General features: G+C 37.0%; 1 protein-coding gene across 1 annotated transcript in view; it reads right to left on the bottom strand.

Annotated features, from left to right (window-relative positions):
• SH3GL2 (SH3 domain containing GRB2 like 2, endophilin A1) overlaps positions 1–16,143 on the bottom strand; it is a 92,583-nt gene that overhangs the window by 48,540 nt on the left and 27,900 nt on the right. The gene's annotated exons all lie outside the window — the stretch shown is intronic.

Genomic DNA, 16,143 nt, shown 5'->3' on the forward strand with positions numbered 1-16,143 from the left:
CATCAAGTCCAAACCAGTTAACCTGGCCCTGCCAAGTCCAGCACTAAACCATGTCCCTAAGTGCCACATCCACATGAGTTTTGAACACTTCTGGGGATGGTGATTCAACCCAGTCAGCCTTTTTCAATGACTGATCATCCTCTCTGTAACAGAGTTTTTCCTAATATTTAATCCAAACCTATTCTGGTGCTACTCGAGGCTGTTTCCTCTTGCCCAGTTGCTGTTTGCCTGGGAGAAGAGGCCGACCCTCACCTCACCACACCCTCTTTTCACGCAGTTCTAGACAGCAATAAGGTTTCCCCTGAGCCTCCTTTCCTCCAGGCTATCCTCCAGGCTAAACACTCCTAGCTCCCACAGCTGCTCCTCACAGGGCTTGAGCTACAGACCCTTCACCAGCTTCATTGCCTTTTTTTGCCCTGAATTATTCAGATAAGATAACATGGGACTGCTCTGTGCAGCACACTGCATGTCTCTATATAGACATGCAACTTCAACATTATCACTTGTGCTATGAAAAAGGTTTACCAATCTTTAAACAGAGGTCATTACCTGATCATTAATAAGTCATTTGTGTTTTAAATTTACTGTGTGGCTTTGTTGTAAGCATTCAAGGAGGTAGAATTTGAAAGAAGTATTTCACACAAGGGTTAAAATACTGATAAATTCTTCCAAAATAAGGAATTCTTCCAAAATAAGGCATTCCTAAGCAGTTATAAAATAAATAAAAAATAAAAAAAAAAAAAAAGAAAATTCCACTATCCTTTCAGAACTACAGGATACTTTGCATTATCATGCTAGAATCGCTACCAGAGAACTATACTGACTTCCTGTCAGTAAATATAATTTATTTATGAGCAGATTTTTTTCCACTGCTGTATCCCAGCATTGTTCTAGGCTGTTTAAAAAGCTTCCTGAGCCATTCTGAAATACTCAGGAAAATGTCAGAGCATTTTATTTCAATAAATTAGCTGAAAACCACAACAACAAAATCTAGGCTAAAAAACAGCCAACTAATAAAAAACCCCTATGCTATTCCTTTCAAGGAATAATGAACTCTTTACCACCACAAAACATAGGATCTCAATATATTCCTGTACTTACCCTTTTCTACATTTTGCCCTCCAGATTAATGTTCTTTTTGGCTTATGAGACAGGTTTCTTTTATGCTGGTTCAGCCGGGTTTATAGGTAAAAAAAAAAAAAAAAAGACCACCTTCAAATCCAAGGGACGGCCTTGTAAATGAAAAAATGAAACACAGAACTTCATCTTAGTTTTTCAGAAAAGACACACCCAAAGTGGGTAGTCTTGACAAAATGCTGTATCGGAAGTGATCCCTCTATCACAGATAGATTTAGACACAGGCTGCCACTGACTTTCTGGTATGTGCAAATGCCAAAGAGAAAGAAACAGAGTAGTCACATCGGCCACAGTTCAAAACAAAACCAACTATCACCTTTTAGAGTAAACATAATGCAGTCCATGCTCACCTTCTGTAGGAACCCAGAGTGCCGAGAATATTTCTCTGCCTGTTTTTAAGGGTTCTTACCCCCCTGAACAACACTGTTTTAGCTTCAAACCTTGGAAAAAATTACCAACAGTCAGACAACAACTAGAAAATACAGTGGTGTGAATTAGGTGATAGACTACTATGTAAGATTGCCACAGGGTGAAAAATTTAGAGGTTTTAGGCTTCTCTTTATAGTAAACGGATAAGGGTAAAAAATATCAAAATGGAGGATTGTTGTTGTTCTCTAAACCTTCTTCTCCTTCTTCTACTACTCCATGTTCTGCAGTAAAAGTAGTTTGGATTGATTGGATAGAAAATTCCGCAGTTCCTAGTTGTGTTACTGAATAATTGGTAAGAAAGTGAAAATAATGTACGTTTTCAGTAACTACTGGTTAAAATATCTTTAAAAGGCTGTGTAAAACTTGATAATTGCTCTCTCTCTTGCTCTCACTCCTACTTTTCCTCCTTCTATGCTGTACCTGGGTCATGCTAGTGGCTCAGTTCCTCTGATAAGACTTAATAAACAACTATCTAGAAGCATTGAAACTACAAAAGACGTCTCACTTTATCTTTGAAACTCCTTGCAAGGACTTTCAGCAAATTCTCTCCCATCAGGAGAGACTCGATTTATGGCACGGTGAAGTGTCACCTTCCACATGCTCAAATACTGTATGCCTTAGAGAAGATTTTCTTTGAATACAGAAATTACTGATCTGTCTTGAAGGTGTGAAGTCAAACACACCAGAACAACTGACATGATTATGTCCAAATTCAGCAAAGTAAGGGTTATTACATTATTTAATATGCCAGCTGCACCACTGATATAATCTGATTAGTCAGTTTGCTCACACTCTTATATGAGATACAAACATGCAGCATGTAACTGGCCTGTGTGGTGCATGAGAATGTTCTGGGCTGATCACAAGAAGTTCTCCTGGGACCAGATTTATCTCTTCTCTTAATTTGTACAAATGAACAAAAATGAAAAGAAAACTCTAGTGGAAGATGCTGGATCACAAGCAGGATTGTCACCTCTGTGATTCTTTGCAATAGAGATCATTTTGACTAGGCCAAAAGAGAAGATGGTACTGACAGTTCTTGGACAGCAGCACCCTAAAGTGCCAGGCTCTTCCTCACTTCCCTAGGGGAAAAGCTGCCATGCCCAATCTGTCACCTCACTACCTAATCTGAAATGCCCCAGTGAATCTTTCCCAAATTCTTCCCGCCTCCCTGTCTGGAATTTCCTAGGTGTTTTGCTTAGCACACATAACTTCATTAAATGTCATAGTCCACAGTGCGTTACCACCCTGTCCCCTGCCTTCCAAGCCTGTTTCTGGGGACCAGGGCAAATGCCCCACTAGTCTCCCTCTAAGCAGTCAGGGTCACCATGCACAGACTCAAGGACAGGAGACTCCAGGTCTCTGCTACCTCAACAGAGCAAGAATAGAACTTCTTCACACTGGTTTCCCTGAGAAGCAGGGGCCATCAGATCCTTAAAAGGGAGGATGGTTTCTACACTAACCTCCTCCTGCCATTTGAAAGCCAATGTAATATTTATGTTCAAGTACAGAGGTCATTGCCTGTCAAAACAGCACAGTTTACACAAAACATCACACTGCTGTCAGGGCAGCTTGATGTGTACACCTGTAAAAATACAGGTACTAGTGAACTAACTGTTAACTTCTTGTTGGCTGTGTACTAATGCGGAGGAACTCCCACGTTTACCAGAAATCCAGACGTATAAACAACATGCAAAGCAAGTAGTTTATGTAAGTTGCTCTTTCTTGATCAGAAAATGGTTTGAATATTGAGCAAGTGGATCTAAGATGCTGTAAAATTATTAAGGTGCTATTTCCTGGATACAATTTTTTCTTATTTCATTCCCAAGTAACTTTATAAAAAAAACTAGGTTAGCTTTGTTCTAGTTGTCCAACTGAAAAGTAAAAATTCCTTAACATTCAGAGAAGTAATGTAGCAGTTGTCTTAACTTGAAGACACATATTTATTGATTTGATATATGTACCTAAAATTTTAAATTAAATATTTTAAATTTATATTAATATGTAAATTTATAACACTATGTAACCATAATTAATGTATCTTTAATAATAAATTGTATTTCTAATGAGTACAACCTACAATTATTTCTGAAATACTGTCTCTATATTTATTGCTAAAACACTGTCTATGTAACTGTATTTTAGAGATATAAAAGCAGATAAACTAAGCCAAATGCATAAAATTGTTTTAGAGATAAGGAATGCTTTATAGACACATTAAAAAATACAAGACATGGCACAATTAGACTTACTAAGTAACTTTAATTTAGCTCCTAATATGCTCTCTGCATATATCACTAAAATATGTAAACATTTACTATTTTTTCACTAGTTGCAGTTTCATTATCATTTCCTTATTCACTATATTCATAACGTCCTTTCCCATCATATTAATTAATACCTGAGTGCTACAAAACCATGTTTGAATTTATTTTGACAAAAACTCTGTAGAAAACCCTATTTTTTTAATGTTTGCTAAATAAGTTCTGATATTCTTTTAATCTGGTATTTATAGATTGACAAGAATACATGATCATAAGCACCTTTGCTGTATGTACAAAGCTTAAACCCTGCTCACAGAAAATTTTTTTGCAGTACAGCAGCAACAGGGGCTTCAGAGTTTCACTCAGACATTTCTAACTGCATTGCTGAATACAGAAGGTGCTCAAGAGAATATCACTCCTTTAAATATTGCTTGGGTGAGCTCCACATGTCCTCAGGGAAAACATGTCTTCAGAAAACATGTTGTATTTTAATTCTGAAATACTTAAAGGTAGGTATCACAATTATTCCAAATGACTGCAGTGAGAATTATGCAGTTAAAGATCAGTACAACTCAGCTGGGGTTAAAAAAGGTGTATCTCCCAAGTAAGTTAAAAAAAAAAGTCTATTTACTTGTTTTACAAATTCACCAGTGCTAAGTACAAAGGATGATCAAGAGCAGAAAACAGAGGCAGAAAAAGAAGAAAAACAGAAAAACAGAAAAAGAAGAAAAATAAAGGGAGGAAATAAAGAAAAGTAAGCAGAATGTGAAAAAAAAAACTGAAAAGAGAAAGAAATAAAAAGAATAATCCACAAAACATGCACTGTTTAATAGATCTTGCTTGCACAACAGTGTCTTTATCCACTGTTTGATGGAACAAGCATAGCAGTGACAACTAATATCCTGAATTGCAGCTTGCAGCTAATTTGTTGCGTGACCTAGAAAAAGTAGTCTTTAATGAAGTCATAAGTAATTTTACCATACACAGTAACACTTCATTCAGTCACATGCAGTATACGTCCAGCCACACAGCAACAGACCTTGTACCGCACCCCCAAGAGTGAAGGTTGTCATGGCTACTGCTACTTCAAAAGTCTTGACTTCTTATGACTAACATTTTATGTTTAAAAATAGTATTATGACAAAATATAAGAGATAAAAAATACATCTTTGGGCATGGTGCTATGAAAACGCAGTAAAAACATGGCTCCTTTTTTTTTATCTAAGCCATTTACAGTCATATGATATAAAAGAAAAAACTTACTTGGATTATTTTTCCAGACATCTAACAAAAGCACTTCTTAATGTCCTTAAAAAGACACAATTTCTAAAATCATGATGGAACACAGGACAATTAATGTCCATTTTTCATAAAATGCCCTCCAAATTGAAGGATTATCACAATTAAAATAGTTGTCACTGAACGATCTGGTTGTGGTAACAATTTGTTACACAAACAAGCTCATCTGATTCATTATTTTTTTAATGACATGCTGAGACTTTATGAGTTTGTGAAAATCTTGCTTAATTAAGAGCCACAATATCACGACTGAAATAAAGCTAAAGGAAAAAAAGAAAAACCAGAAAAAAGAAAAAAAGGGGAGAAAAAATTATTTTCCACAACTATGTTGCTTTCACTTCATAGAATGGGGAGTATTTTATTCTATTTTTGGCATGAGGACTCAGCTCTGCTTACGCAAGATGAGTCATGGGGATGTCTCCCTGATGAAACTGCCGATTTTGGAGCCTTCATTACCTTTAAATGGAATATGTAAAAGCTTGCTACTCACTACAGCATTGAGGTACATCACTCTATCCTAAGTCTTGACCCTAATTTACCTTCAACTTATGTCAATGCACATTTCTTCCTCTTACAGATATTATTAGGGCATACATAGTAAAAAGAGGGTTTAGAATCTGAGAGTTCAATTGCCAGCTGAAGTTCTGTGAGACTATATCTCTCTTGAAATCAATTTAAGTTGTATTGTTTCTGCATCAGTTGAACTCTGATGGAATCTCAGCTGGAGAGAATCTAAACCCACTTTTTTGGTTAGGCTGGTTACTATTTATGCCATTTTATTCTTGTCCTTGCTGAAACTATCCCTTGCCTCACCTGCTGAAGATGTCGTCTGCAGAATGAGTAAGGGCTGTGCAGAAGCATCTCTGTGAATTTTGGGGGTCTATCTTTGAGTATTAAAGGAAAGGTGAAGTCCTTTCTTCTCTTCTTCCTGGTCTGCAGTGAGTTTTCCAAACCAACATCAAAAGGATTATCCAGCTGTACGAAGAGTCTGTCTAAATAAGAGGCCGCAGTATTTATAACATTTAATGGGATTTTAAACTAACTTAGTTACAATTATTTAAACCAAATCAAAACAACCCTTTCTTAAAAAAGAATATGTTCCAGAAACATTGTGGATCTGTGACTATACATACATATAATTTGCAGCAAGTTTATAAAAATAATTATTACTTAATGGATGTACAGCATAAAACTACCAATCCTTGAAATATATTAGGATATTATGGCTACTAGACATCTGCAATAAAATCATTATCTTTGTTAGAAAGATACTGAACATCAACATGCAGAAAGCCAGAGAGATACTACTCAAAAAAGAAGATGGACATTTTGAGCTGAAAACATATCACCTGAGGTCAAGATTTTGTTGAATTTCGTAGATGCATGTTGGACTTTACAGGAGGGTCTACCAGAACCATCTAACTTCAGCATTAAAGGGCCGAAAAGCAAGCTACACTTCTGAATATGATTAATGATATGATTAATAGAATGATTAATCTGATAATGCAGTATGCTTTTTAAAAAATGTTTGTACTAGTTGCTTTTTTAAGCTGGAGGGACTTGACACTATTCCATGGAGAAGCTATGTTTCCTTTCTTGTTCTGTTTTTTTTCTGGTTTAAGGAACAATGCCCTAAAACACAGAAAAAGATACATACTAAATAAAGGTGCAGCAAAGCTCTATTTCTTTATTGGTTTAAGACTCTTAGCATCTTATATCTCAATAAATTTTAATATTTAACACATTTTAATTTCTGATCAGGATGTTGCAGTTACTGACTATATCAAGAGGGCAGCGTGTTCAGCATGCATCTAGCTTCAGATTGATCAGCTTTAATAAAAGCTAACTTTTTAAATGCTCCTCATACAAACAGCAAATGAAAACCCTAAGACCTAACTTCAACTGCCACTCCTGACTTTGGATGGAGGCTAAGGGTACAAAGCAAAGCTGATTTTTGACCTCTAATGTTCTTCACAACTTCAACAGCACCAATCCAGGTTCATTCATTATCTTGAATGATCATTTGATGTTTGCTACTCACATCAGTGCAAAATACTATTGAAAGACCATAACAGTGAGTTTAAGCATTACTTTGTAAGAATATAAAGCACAGGAAGTGAGTGATACATCAGAGGAGGAAGAGCACAGCAGAGAAACTGCATCCAGACACCCCATGGGAATACTGAGATGGGAACTTAGGCCTCTAAATACTGAATTTGCCTTTACTGCAGTTACCCTTGGCAACGGCAGTGTGACTGTGCAGCTCCGTCAGTGAGAGTTACTGCACTGCAATATCCCATTAGATGGTCTGGCTTGGGTGCTACTGAAAAGTACAATATGAGTTACCTGGTCCCAAATGTCCTATTGCAGCCTTAAAATCTTAGTTGCTGTTTAAATCTGCTAAGAATATATCAACATAGAGAAATGGTTAGTCTCAGGATATTACCAGTAAGAAACATGAACAAGGCACTCAAAACCAAACCCACATCTTTGGGACACAAAAGCTAACCCAGACACCCACCATGTAACAGATAAGAGGAATTTGCATCTTAATTAGCTGAGAATGTCTTGAAGAGGAGGCACCATCAACAAAACAGTTTTTCTTTCCAGATGTAACTAATCTGGACAAAAATTAGTCAGTTCATACTGGCCATTGTTGGTAATAAAGCTGTGGGCAGGTCTGCACTTACTTCATGAAATGTGCATTTTCTTGCTATATACACAACTACATTATTTTCTATTAAAAATGCCAAGAATTCAACTCAGGCAAACTGTCTCAGAAAGAGATTATTTTGGCCATGGTCCCCTTCCTCATCAGAGGAAAAATCCCACCACAAAGCAAAGTGGTGCAGCAGCTGGAACTCATGGCCAGGAGCAGAAGTTAGCAACCTGCAGCCCAGGCAAACTGCTGTCCTCATTTAAATCCAGAGTCAGCTTCGAGGATGCTGACTGCTGAGTTTTCACACGGTCAGCATCTGAAATACATATTAAAATGTGTCCTGGCCATCTAGGTAAGTCATCTGCAGCCTGCAGGTGAAGGGCATTGTGCTTTGCAGCTGCAGAGGGACCTTGTACTTACACTGGTCTTATATAGCTCCCAAAGATGTCTTGCTGAAAGGAGATCTGATGTCATCACCTCCTCTCTGAAGGATGAATGACCAAATATCAACTCACCTATTCCATAGTTATTCTTTCTTAATGGCTCCAGAAAGAAATACGCCATTCATCATAGTAGCCAGCCATAATGGAAGCCAGTGCTTGAAGTACAGCTGTAATTTATTTACAAAATATAATACAACACCACACCAGAAGATATTCTTTCCATATCTACTCACTTGCATTTAAAAGATTTTCACATTTCCCATAAATTTCCTTTTATTCTGGAGTAACATACTCAAAATACAGTGCAATAGAGGAAAAATGAACACTCTAAGGACACAAGGTGTAGCGGCAAGATGCAAAAAAGCACCACTTACTAATCCTCAAAGTTCTTCAGAAGATAGGTATTTTAATTTTTCCTTGAAAAGAAACAGATGAAATCTTTCTTCTAAAGACCGATCCAAAAGAAACAAATACTTATCAAGACTCCCTGTCTGCATAACATTAGCTACATACCATGCTCTCCTGCGATATTCCATGTGATAAAATTACTCAACTGACTAGTTTTGGAATATTTAGTCTCTTTAAAAGTACAAATTTAGTTTCTGCTAACAGGTGCTGATACTGTCCAGTGATCTGAAGAAACCTAGACACAGTCTTTAATCACACAGCATTATGTCTTCATCATAAGGTAATTCCTATGATCATAGTCTGTCATTACTATTCTCAAGTGGCACAAAACAATCTGTAAGGGTGGTGGACATTACTCATGTTGAATTTCAAAGAGACTGATTTCTTAATGAGTTCTCAGTGCCACCTATTAGTTAATTTCAAACTCACTGATCCAGTTCATGATCATAAAGGAAAAAAACAGAGAAAAGACAGTGGTCCTTCTGCTACTTTTGAATGGTTATTTTTAGAAAGTTTTAAGGTAGGAACCAGCTTCTTAAGTTGTAAGTATTACAAAGAATCATCCAAGTTGGAGATATTGTATTGCTTCGGTTTGTTAGGGATGATACATGAATAATCAAATGTAAGGTCAGGCATGTTATTTTTTTAAAGCAGGTAGGGAGATAACTGGATGTCAAGAACCATCCATTGCTCTGGTTCTGTCAGGGATATGAAGTTTCACAAAGTACATTTCCTTCTTGCAAGATACTTCTTAGGATTATATTTACTGAGTGATTAAATTAAATAAATGTGAAAACTATTGCAGAATTTTATTAGCAGCTTGATGTTCTTAACACAAGCTGTTCACTTACACCCAGCGTCTGTTTATTTGGAAGGGAACAAGTGGTTTTGGACATTTTAGCAGGGGTTTTGACTAATACAGATGTAAGTAGCTATGAGATAATCACACCTCCGCTTGTATTCTTCTGTCTGTCCCATTCCTCTGAAAACAGGTTTTATCAGGCCCACAGTGGTCTTTAAATAAAACTTCTGTTAGAGTGATCCTGTCTGGTGTTAAGTTTATGCAGCTTAACTGAAACAGTGATAAACGTGCAGGTGTCTATGTGATTATGACATCAGTATCAGAACCGAACACCTCAAATTTTTAGCAAAATCTGAAATTAGTAGCAGTACTTCCCTCTCTTTCTCCACATACAATCTTTTTAAACGGAAGGTTGAAACATTGTTAGCAACATCAATTCCCTGTTAAGGTCTTCTCAAGTCCAGGAGGGTAAAACTAACATGCTAGTAATCTTTATGTCATTGACCTATTCTGCTTTTTAACTCTACAGATGAAACTGTAAGAGCAGTGACTATGTAAGAAGCATTTTCTCTGCCTGCACATCAGTAGCAATGATATACCTTTGCTAAGCAAACATGTATATTAGGTTTTTCTACAAACACAGAAATGGATCTGAGTAATGCTGTGTCCAAAATCCTGAGAGAGCTCTGCATGACCCATTTTCCCACTAAAAGCATTAAAAAAACAGCTTTTGATTTTACTCATTTAAAATCCACATCCCATACAAATAAATACTTGCACAGGAGAGCCAAGTAAATTGCCTATGCCTTTGCCTCAGCTTCCTCATCTGTGAAAAGAGATAAAAATCTTTGAAACACTGTCACAGGAGTCCCTATAAGAGAAAAGTGCTATTGCTCTACAAAAGAGTATTTGTTCAATTAAATCTCTGTCTTGGGGTGACTTTATGATGTGCATCCCATATTGCTGCCCTATGCCCAGAAATTAATTCTTGTGCCTTTCTATGCCTTTAAACTGAGCCTGAGAGGAGGAAGGAAAAACTGAGCAAAACTTTTTCAAAGCAGTTTGCAGCTTGTTCAAGGTCACACAGAGATAGCGACTGTTTTTTTCCAGTTGCAGCGGGGGAGCGAGGAAGCACCCGGCTTGCTGCTTCCCCATCAGCTTCTGGCCAGTTTCAGCTTCTTTTTCTCCGAAGGGAGACTGAAAGTTGAATTTTTTCCTTCCCTGGAATGCCGGATTTTTTCCCTTTTACTGTGGACTGCTTCAATATCAGAGCACATCAGGAGGACTTTCCACCGGGCACAGAGGGCCTGGCCCTGGGCCAAGTCCCAGCTCTGAGGAGACCAAAGGGAGGACTCGAACACTTTCCCAGGTTTTTTCTCTACAGTGAAAGATTTTATCATTTAGCATTATTTTCCTTTTCCCGTGTGTTTGTTAAATAAATAGTTTTTATCTCCTTCACTTTCCTTCGAGGAAAATTTATTTTTTCCCAAACCTGGTGAGGGAGGGTGGTTGCGCCTTCTCTCAGAGGATATATTTCTAAATTTGGCCAAACCGGCACAATCTCCCAGTCTCCTTTAATGCTATCTTCTCTATATGTTTCTCCTCATTTTTTAAAAACAGCTTTTACAAAAATGATTGCACATGATTTCTAGAATTTTGCATCCACAAATGTTCACAGAAACAGTGGGAAATGCAGGGAGCTCCTTAATGTAAAGCAAAACATGAGTGAAGTTAAGACTCAGCAGACCCTATGCTACACACTTTCCTCTCAGAAAAAGAGGAAAAGCTGTTGAGTTCTACTTTTGAGGCCTTGCTACACCAGCATGATAAAGAGCATAGGAATACATAAACTCCTTGCTTGACTGTTTAGAGTACCTTTTAGGCCACAGGATCTGGACACACTGATGCATATTCTGTAAACTGACTTCACTCCTTGTCCCACTGTCCTGCTCCTATACTGCAGCAGATGTCTCCAGAACATGTTTGACCTGATTGCTCTAAATACACAGAGTTAACTGTAACCAGCTGGCCTAGGGCACAGTCGTCATTTAAATACTGTTGTGAGGAAGCCAAAACATGACACTTCCTTACCCCCACCCCCAATCCTCCTTTTCTTACAGCACTTACTACTAAAACCTGCTTGCTTTACCCCTACAGATGCCAGCAGGCCCTAGTGTCCTGTGAAATGAATTGTTTATGATGTTTTGCTGAAAAGGAAAATGTACTGATTCACTCATCTGGAGACCACTTGAAGCTCCATTAACACCCACATGCACCAGGGCGAGCTCAATTTTCAACCTTGTTCTTCTTCCCGTGTTTCACCTTCCACCTGCAGCCAGGGTTCTGTTCCATTTGCAGCTTTTCAAACCCTCAGAGAATGTTTAAGGGAAGGGAAGGGAATACAGAATAACATTTTCAGTAACCATGCACATCCATGGTTTATGTTAGGTTTTTAATTATAACACTAACGCTTAAGACCCTTTGGAGAGTCTTGGTTAGCATTACATTAAAATTTGGCATGTAATTACATGGCAGTAAAATAACTCGAGCAAGAGGTGTTAAAAATGTTGACTCGCTGTCCTCCCCTCAGTCCCTAGACAAATCTTCCAAATTCAATCTGGAGAAACCAGGTAGGACAACATCACATCTCATAGCCATGCTCCCAGTCACTCAAAAGATCACTTGTTCATTTGTAAGATCTGATTCAGAAATAAGGTATAATATTCCCATTTTGGTGACTGAAAGACTGCTAAGAAAAACAGGAGGCATGGATGATGGACACTGCTAGCCTTAAGAAGAATTCTCCCGTTTTCTGAATGAGTGTTGTAGATCCTGCTAAGACAAGTGGTACAATAAATCCACCACCAAAAGAGAGATGACAAGTCCCAAGGAATATGAGATCAAATCTTCTTACTGCATGGAAGGCATGAAGCATTGACTGATTCAGACAGATGAGTGTCAAGTTTTTTAACCCCTGTTCTTCTAAGTTATAAGCAAGGTGCTCAGCTACGAAATTGCCTAAAGCCTAGGATTCAGCTGGTTGTCTATGAAAACAGAACCAAAGTCACTAACAGACTAGTCACAAAACTAAAGACTAGGTGAGACAAGGTTTTAAAAGCCAGTAAAATTTTGCAGGCATTCTGGCCCAGGAGTAAGCAGAATAGGATTTTTCAGGATTTAAATTTTGGAATTTGAGGGACAGATTTCAGCTAAATCTGGTTTCAGATCCAGCCGTAAGGGCAAATGGCCTTTAAGAGGGTAACATTACCACATGTCCATATGTACTGGAGAAAAGAATCTCCCTGAATTTATCAAAATAAGCCTGACATTTTTAAGTTAAAAACTCACTGCATTTAGGATGCCAAAAACATCCAAACTATAAAAGACAATTTTAGCTACCTTACAAAGTAAAACTACAACTGCACTGTAAGCATCTCCTAACACTGACATGCAGCACCTTCACAAAACTTAGTTAGTCAAAAAGCATATTATATAGAGAATTTCAAGATCCTTCCATACACTCAGAGAATGGTAAAGCTGCACAGGAATAAAAATGGCTTTTAAGTTACTGATCTGTTATCCTTGATGTGCCCCAAATGGAAATTAACAGATGGCTCTTTCATTACATCAATGCCTGAGCACAAAGCTCTTCAGTCAAAGAAAATAAGACTGACCTTGCTCTAAGAAGTACCCAAACATCAACAATCAGGCAACTGTGGCTGACTTGTCTTCTGACAGGAGGAAGCAAAAGTGACATAATTCCACCCAAAAGCAGCGATGACCTGTTGTCCAAGACCAGTGCCAATGGCATCCAAGCAGACCAGGAAACCAGCCTAGTGACTGAGACAGGGTTTTTCTGTTCTTATTCCTCAATACAGAAACATCTAAAGTATCTATTACTTCAGGTCCCATTGGATTTATATTATAAAGCATTGTGTATTACCAAATTTCTATGAAACCCTAAATTTTTAGTTAAACCTTATGCTTAAGTGGACAATTTTCTCCTATAAGCAGTTTGAAAGCAGAATTTTTACCATCTGAGAAAGAATTACAAACATTTAACCCTTGAAATGAAAAATAAAACCGTTTAAGAAGATTCATTGCTATCAGGCCATGATAATGTATCTTTTATCGAGAAAGTCAGACTAAAGAAATAGTATAATATGCAGATGAGTGTCAGATACAGGCATGACTAGGTGAGATAATTTACTTTAAGTAACCCAAAGGTAAGTATAATCAGAATGACTCATTATAAATGTAAATACAGACCTAAATGCCTCCCAGCTAGCAGCTGTTGTCTGCTTAATTTAGCAGCTAACAAAAAAACTTGATAGCTTTTAGCAAGACAAAGCTTGCTAGCTTGTAGTGAGACAATTATTTACTGTGGGTTCCAACATTTTTATTTATTTTGTATTTGTTGAAATACTGCAATCAGCCAAGCAACAAACTCCGTATCACTGTCACTTTCTCTGTAACACATTTTTATTTTCTTTGATAAAATTCTAAAAGTCTCAAAACCACACTATTTTAGTAAAAAAAAAGTAATTACTTCATAACAAGTGATGGATCCTCTGATACAGCTTACAAATGTGGTAAGCCAGGTTCCCTCTTAACAGAGCAGCTATGGCAAAAAGTTTCTCATTGTAGAGCATAGAGATTTGTTCTGGAGTATCCATAATGTTTCAAACTTTTTCCTCCTTTTTCTTAATTCAAAATAAACCTTTACCAAAGTCTCTAAATGGTAGAAAGTCTGGACCTCAAAGGAGGCTAGAAAAGACTGTATGAGATGATACTAGGATGTTTTGCATTTGTAAACTTGACACCACTGCATTAAAATGTCTATTTCTTCCTTGATTTTCAATTATGATTCATGTCTGAACAAAAAGCCCAAGGAAAAGACCATGTCTTCATTGCCTCTTAGAAACAAAAACAAAACAAACCAACCAAAGAGAAAAACAAAAAACAAACAAACAAAAAAAAACCCAACCAAACCTCCAAAATTTAAAAATTCTGCATAAAAAGCCCAAAAGGTTCTTCCGTAGTTCTCAGGAGCAACAAGGAAGCTCAAGATGCGTACATTTAGTTGTGTAAGCAATTTAATTACTTAGCCAGCAGATATACCTTGTTGCACTCACTAGTGTTTTCATGTATCACCACATTACCTTTCATAATGATGAATTTCATTAGTATTACTTCTGCCTATGCTTTTCTTCACAGAAAGTGGTGACAGACTCATTTTGGAGGTACGGTGGATGACACCCATGTATCAGTGTGAATAGTATTTCAAGATGAATGATTGACATCCTTCTTATTTTCCAAGTGGGAAAGTGAGGGAAAAGATGGATGATTTGGTTTGCTCTTGGACATAACAGTCATGTGCACGCCATTAATAGATTCTGATATTAAGTGCTGAAAAGAAGTTTTCCCATTAGCTGAGGCTCTTTGTTACCTATGTCTCCAACAAATACAGGTAGCTCATGGCAGATTTCAAATCATTCCATTCAGGCAATTTAAATAATTTTATACTCAAAATAACACTACATCCCTTCAAAATACCTGGATTCCAACAATCAAACATGTTTCCAAGTATTGGAATATCCTTGATCTGAGTATGGGAATGTAAAAATGACAAATATACACATTGATTTTGTGACTTAAACCCAAAACCACTGTGTAAAAAAAAAAATGGGCTAGTCTCTTTTTATGTCTCTTTTTCTGTAAGTGTGCAGAAGATAAGTGCAGAAATTACAGGATGGCAGACATTGAAAGACATCTACATTACATACTATTTCAGCAGCTATTATGTTTTAGGAAAGCAGAGATGACATAGTCATTACTTTTCTGCATATATTGAGAAACAAATCAGCAGCAAGGAAAAGAAAATACAGCAAGATACTATGTCACAAAAGTGGTGTTTCTACCACTTCACCAGATGATTTAAACTCAGAGCTGCTGGCTCTCAGCTGAATAAAGTGTCCACAGTTTTTCTCAGTTACTAACCAGGCAAGGTTTTACTGAAGCAAATTGATCTGTTTCCCATATAAAGACTGAAAAAAGACACAAAAAAATTTACAAAGAGAAAACCAGATGTTTTACTAGTACTTTATTCAAAGGATTCATTAAGAAGTAACATTCACATAATTTTCAAAGTATCACCTTCATCTTCCTATGTCTTGGATTCAATAGAATAGTAGGCTTGAGGAATGAAGCTAGTTTTATCGTCTAATAATTATCTTAAAATGTTCTTATTAGCATCAAATCATATATAGTCAAAATACATTATCTTACCCATACTTCACCCTTTTCTAGGCAGAAAACTCAAAAAAGGTATTATGGTGTCCTTAAGAAATAAGATCTAAGAGCCTCACCCAGCACCTCCTTCTCTGGAAGGCTCTTTAAGCAAAGTTAACTCACAGCATAACAGACCATACCCATTTTCACACAACTGCAGTACAACATGAGAGCTTAGCCCATAGAGGGAAAAATACATCAGAAATACATCCCCCAGAGTTAAATTCCCCAAAATTTTATTGGCGCACTTTTTTATATTTAATAAAAGAACTTAAAGTTTTACTTAAGAGGCTGACAGTTCTTGTAAAAGTGAAGTTTACATTATAGTTTTACTTTTAGGAAAAATAAACATAAGCAGAAATGGAGTTTTACTGCAAGCATGTCAACTCTGCTTGTTTAATCCCATTTACC

Source organism: Corvus hawaiiensis, chromosome Z (assembly GCF_020740725.1).
Source record: "Corvus hawaiiensis isolate bCorHaw1 chromosome Z, bCorHaw1.pri.cur, whole genome shotgun sequence".
Lineage (NCBI taxonomy): Eukaryota > Metazoa > Chordata > Aves > Passeriformes > Corvidae > Corvus > Corvus hawaiiensis.